This window comes from Abrus precatorius, unplaced genomic scaffold (genome assembly GCF_003935025.1).
Source record: "Abrus precatorius isolate BTA unplaced genomic scaffold, Abrus_2018 Scaffold2, whole genome shotgun sequence".
Classification (NCBI taxonomy): Eukaryota; Viridiplantae; Streptophyta; class Magnoliopsida; order Fabales; family Fabaceae; genus Abrus; species Abrus precatorius.
Window position 1 is genome coordinate 20,997,636 of NW_020874362.1, and position 6,462 is coordinate 21,004,097.

The window sequence follows — 6,462 nt, forward strand, 5'->3', positions numbered from 1 at the left end:
TCTATCTTCTAAACTATATTATTCTATTAAAAAGATCCTAGAAAATTAACTAAAAATCTATCAAAATATGGATTTATCAATTAGAATTTTTCATGCCACTACAATCCAAAAGAAAAATAGAAATAGGATTAGGCTAAAAAATAACTAGAGAGAATGAGTAGAGGGCTAAAGTAATATGGTCAAGATGATAACAAAAAATTTTTAGGATTTGTAAAAAATTAATGGTAGTCATCGGACAAAAGAGGACATTGTAGTTATCCCTTACAATGTTACAACATATATGAATGAAAGATTTATCCAGAGCAAGAATGTGTCTAGAGAACAACCTTGTGAGTTCTCACCTGAGCAAGAACTGCCTAGAGAGCGCATTTACTTGGATTTGAATTCTCGCTTGGACGAGAATATCAGAAAAAAAATTTGCAAAAAATTTTCTGCATTTCTTGCTTAAGCGAGACCTTATCTCGCTTGGGTAAAATTTGTCCAAAGAGATTTTCACTAAATGCACCCAATCTCGCCTAAATCAAGCTAGATCTTGCTTCAGCCACAATGGAGTTTCTTTTCCAAATTTTCCTAAGTGATCTAGGTCTCACCTGGGTGAGAAACGCCCAGTGACAACTCCCTACAATAAATGCATTCTTGTTTGGCAAGACTGTCCTTTTCAAAAAAAATTTCTCTTTTTCTCAAATTTTTTTATAAGTTATGCCTTCCATTTTACTTCACACTTACACCAAATCATATTTAAAAATCCACAAGGCACACACTACAACTATTTCATTTCAATCAACAATCAAATTAAACAAATTAAGCAAAAGTACATCAAACAAATTAAACTAAGTCCAAGCAAAATTTTAAACATGAAGAACCAATAATTGTAATTAAAACTCTGGGTTACCTTCCAGTGGCACTTACTTAATGTTGGATAAGCTCGACACCTCATTCTTCAAGTGCTAGCCAATTTAATGAGGTTGTTGAGCTTTCCCTCTGAATTATCCAACAAGGGCTTCAACCTATGCCCATTGACTTCTTAGTTCTTTTGAGTATTACAATATTGATATTGTTTATTCTCTACAAGTCAAAGGGATCCAGATAGACCCAAAAGACTATTTGAGTTTCTTTCCTTAGAAATTGGGAAAAAAGAATCATTCTTTGCCCTATGCCATTATATGGCCTTGATTTTTATTATTAGTTTGTGTGTAGCCAACCAATTAAATGGCATGTGTGTAGTTAGTAAGGCTAATTTGTATTTAGGTCCCTTTGTGGGGAACCCTATCTTATATAGATGTCGGAGCTCCTTTACAAATCATTTGCTGCCAAACTCATTGTTGGTATGCCATTTAAGGTACGTTATTTTGTTGGATGAATGTCTAGTGTACTTTGAGGCGGGAATATGTCTGACATTGTGCAATATCCACAAGGTCCTAGTAAAAGTTCTAATGTTAATGTGGTGGTTTGTCACACCCAACTTATTGACATATATTAAAATCTCTCTATGTTATGTGATTAGTCTTGCATGACAACATGTAAACAATCACATGGTTGAGGGATAAGAAAAAATATTTTTAAATGTATTAATTGTTAAATTATTTTTACGTCCTTATTGATTATAAGATTTGTATTAACAAAATACTCAATTATTGCTCATATAAGTAAATATTCATTTATACGTTAGAAGTTTTAGGATACCAAATTTTAAGACAAACATTGAAAATGAAGATGGAACTATTATTTTGAAAATAATAGGAATATCTCAATTTTATTTTGATGTACTAGTTGGAATTGTTTTAATTCTCTTTTTTAATTTTTATCTTTATTAGTTCTTCTTAGCCATTTGAACATTTAAACACCCACCCAACAACAACAACAACAACAACAACAACAACAATAGTTTCATAGTCTCTTTTAGCTTCATTAATTTCATAAAAAGAAGTCATGTTACTAGCTAATTCCATCACAATATGGGAAGATCTGGTTCAGTAATTCATGAAAATAAAATAAAATTTCCCCATCTAGATCTCCTAAGCTTATGGCAAAGATTTATAGTGTTTAGTAGTATGAGTTTGAATCCCTATTTGAAGCGTGGCTTCCGATTTTGGTCTTGCTTCTTTCCCATTGCTCCCTTTTTTTACTTAGTTCTTAAGGAACATGTGCAAAATTCATCCCCCGCTTCTGAACCTCACCTTAGTGCCTCATGGTGCTTAACGTCGAACAAACATACGCAAAACCCATCTTGTGCCACCAAAGTTCCTTGGAAATGCCTTTTGAATCTCAAAAGAAGGATATCCTCTAATATCCAAGTACATTATTTGTACAATTAAACAATAATCTAGTTGTGATTGGAATATATCGCTTTTATGGAGAAATCAGTATAACTCCAATGTCGTGTCCAAGCGTATTAGAATCACCATTAAACATTCCTCTTTCTCTCTTTTCCAGTCTCTTTGAAGCTATAGTGGTCATGGTGGTCTGTACTTCCAAAGTCCTTACCATCTCTCTCTCTCTCTCTCTTTCTCCCTTTCCTTAGAGCCATACCACTATAATCCCATTGTATTTTATAGTATTTGTAAGCCTGAAAAATTTTGTTAGATGAAAGATAGGGTCTTTGTTAAGTAATCCTTCAAATTGTGTAGAATTTTGCAATGTTGTATTCAAAATGTAACATCCTTATTTTATTAAATATGATAAAGAAATAGTTTTGTAGTTAAGAAGGAAGAATTAAATTAAATATATTTACCAGCCAAAATAATATGTGAAATTATAAAGCATTTTACTTATTTTACTCAAATGTATAAAAACTTAAATACAAAGTAATAAAAATTAAACAAATTTAAGAAAAAGCATTGACATAACATCAATATATACATACATTGTTCTAGCGAATTTACAAGGGTTTAACATTAGCAAAATTTACATTAAAATATATTAGGACTCATTTACAACATTTACAAAATACAAAAAGTCCTAGCAATCTATCCACCAAAAAAGATTGAAAGAAAAATACTAGTCATCCCCATGTCATCCCTCTATCATCGCAATGTCGTCAGAATCGAGATCATTATCCAATCCGAGATATAGATCGCTTGAATCTGCAGTAACCTGTGTACCAGTAATTCGTTCAAAAGTCCATCGAGACGGCTTTTTAAGATGATCATGATCATGATATGTAAACAGGTAGATTACAACTATCGGGATTCTAACTATACCATGATAAAGGTACATAAACAGGGTATGGTGGATTCTATTATTCATAGGAAAATCAAAAGGAATACTATAAGATAGTTCCATATATAACATAATAATGTTACGGGGTACATCATCAACATGTAAAGCTACCGTAAAATAACAAAACCTATGGTATTCATTAAATACATAGTTCAATCTACATTGTACAAAACTATCTATGAGCCTATTGCTCTCTCTGGGTGTTGTCATCTTGATCCCCTGAAATATTTATGTAAGGATGAGTCTCTATTTTTATTACCAAGCATGCATACACAATTAAATCAACGATACAAGTAGAAAAAATACTACAAATCATCATATAACAAGATTATCAATTATTTAACTAATTCTATTTTATGTCTATTAATACTTAAAACTTTTCATCTCACACTTCCACTGCTCTTAGGATCCCTCGAGGTATCCCTTAGTATAAATAGTTGCTGGATAGTCGTAGCTACACAGATACGTGTGCCGACCCGACCCCTTTTAGCAAAAGCATGGTCAAGAGTATCAGTTAGAAAACAAGTGTGAGGCTTGTGGTGCTCTTACTCTCATTTGTTTTGCGTAATTCAAGAGGAGCATCCATTACCCTCATTTTTCCAAGACTTCTCTTTTCGTATTCCTAGTGTACCTCCATCTTCCACACTCTTAGTGTACCTCTAAACTATCCATACTTGTCCTTATCATATTCCTTTCTTATTTCATTTCTCTTTCCATATTTCCTATCTCATCTCTCTATTTTACTCTAGTTCATTAGTACATCATATATCAAGTAATCATTGCCGAGAGTAGGTCATCCTCGGACTCAGTCCATAATATATGTGCATATATACTCATAATAAGAACTATACACATCATCAAACACCACACACATGCTTCAAATATAACAAAAACATGTTCTCATCCAGCATATACTCAAAATCAAACATTTCATCACAACATTTTCATGAGCATAAACACACCACTTTCTTAGTAACAAGATAGAGCTCTCATTACCTTAAAAGACAAGTTTAGGAAAGAAAAAAAAAAGAGAAAAGGATGGTTCACAGACCAAGGTAGTTCGATGATTCCAGGGAGTTAAAGTTTGAGCTCAAATTTGGTGTAGTTTTAGAGTTTTCAAAGCTTTTCTCTGTAATAGGAAAGAGAGAGTTCAGAGAAAATAATAGAGTAACGTGAGTTTTGAAATGAAATGAAATATTTATGTTAGAAATCTCTTAAATACCCTCAGCAGCATGTGCTCTCATTTGAGCAACGCATTGCTCGCCTGGGCGAGATACATCTCGCCTGAGCGAGATGTTGTCTATAACACCTTATATTTCTTTCCTCAATATATGATAAATTTTCATAAAAATTAATATGGTAAAGTAAATTTTTCCTTCAAAACTTTCTAATAAGGAAAAGACATTGAAATGATATAAGGTTCATAGAGTAAAATTTCATTAATTCATAAGTACTTTAGGAAAACAAAGATTCTAAAGTTTTCATCAGCAATAAAGAGGAATAGTAGTTTTACAACTGTTTCAAAAGAATGCTATGGAACTGAAAATATTCATTACATAACTCAAAATAACTAAGTCCTATAGCAGTTCTCATCCATCCATGCACTGTGAGCCTAGTACTATTCAACCTGGTTTCCTAAAAAATGTTGTGTAAGGGTGAGTCTCTACCCTACCACTCATACATAACATATACATTCTTCACAAAACACATCTTATCACGATTAAAGAAAACATCATGGTATTACATATCACAAGGTTATATAAAGCATATTCTCATCTCAACGCGCATTACATTACACACATTCACAATTTCTTTTACTTTTATCCGCGCTTACCACGCCCTGTGGCCACAGTTATCCGATGCCTCTATCCCGAGGTCTTACACATCCATGTAAATAGTCGCCGGATGGCCCAACGGAATACGGATACAACGCATGCAATAGACGGCCCCTTAGCAAAGGTAATGATCAGGAGTCAAGTCGAGAAATGAGTGTGTGGCCATGTGGTGTATGAACACAATATTCCGTGCACAATCCCGAATGTCACTCACCACCCTACATTTCCCCAAGATATCCCATATCGTCTCCATCTTCCACTTCCCCAGTGTATCTCTGTAACTATTTACATCATATCCTCTTCCATTTCATACTCTTTCGAGCATATTCACATGTTCACATATGCTATTTATCATGTTTACACATATTTTTCATTATATTTGCACATACTTTTCATCATATACATCAAACCATGGCATATTCACAATACACATTTATTTTTACATAAAACACAATATATTCAAACATGAAACATCCATCTCTTCGTATATTTCATATCACAAAATCATAAAATCATATCAACCGTCCTCAATATACCTCATCATGCCCTATTTGAACATAATATCACAATTTCACTATGTACTCAACATAAAATCACATAAACAACTAATTATTCTCACTTTTCACCGATTATTTCTCATAAAACAGGGATTATTTCACATATAATTACATACATGACAAGATCTATGAGAATACAAGTAATAAACATAACGAAATGATAAAGTATAGCCCCCCCTTACCTCAAAACAGAGCTTTTACAAGGATTTAACCAAAGGTTTAACTCTAGAACGGAGGTTTTTCTAAGAACATCATGAACATCTATAAGAAGAAGAAGAAGAAGAGAAACGAACGGTAAATCTAACTTCAAACTTAGAAAAACTTACTTGTAATCCTTTAGATCGAACGTAGAATCACAGATCTGAAGAAAAATCTAAGTTTAGGAGGTTTAGTATGGGAGAAAATGACGAGGATATGACCTTAGAACTTTTGAGAACCTTGGATAGGAGTGAAGAAAATTTTTGAAGTTACTGTTCACCGCCGGAATTTACTGTTCATCGCCGGAAACACTGTGCACACGTACTGTACGCGGATGTGACGTCAGCCATGACGTCATGCTGATGTCATTGATGACGTCATCGTCATTGTACAAAGGCGGTTTCACTGTTCATACGTGGTTTACTGTTCATAGGCGGTTTTACTGTTCACTTTTTTTTTTTTTAATAAATTCTATTCAAATCTATTCCAATTATACTTTAACAAACCTCATTTTATTTAAATCAAAATATAGGATGTTACATTGTCCAGAGAGCATAATGTTTTTTTTGTGAGTCCTTGCCTGAGCGAGATCACTCTCGCTTGGACGAGGTGATAGTTGATCTAAATTTATCCTATTTCACTTGAGCGAGATT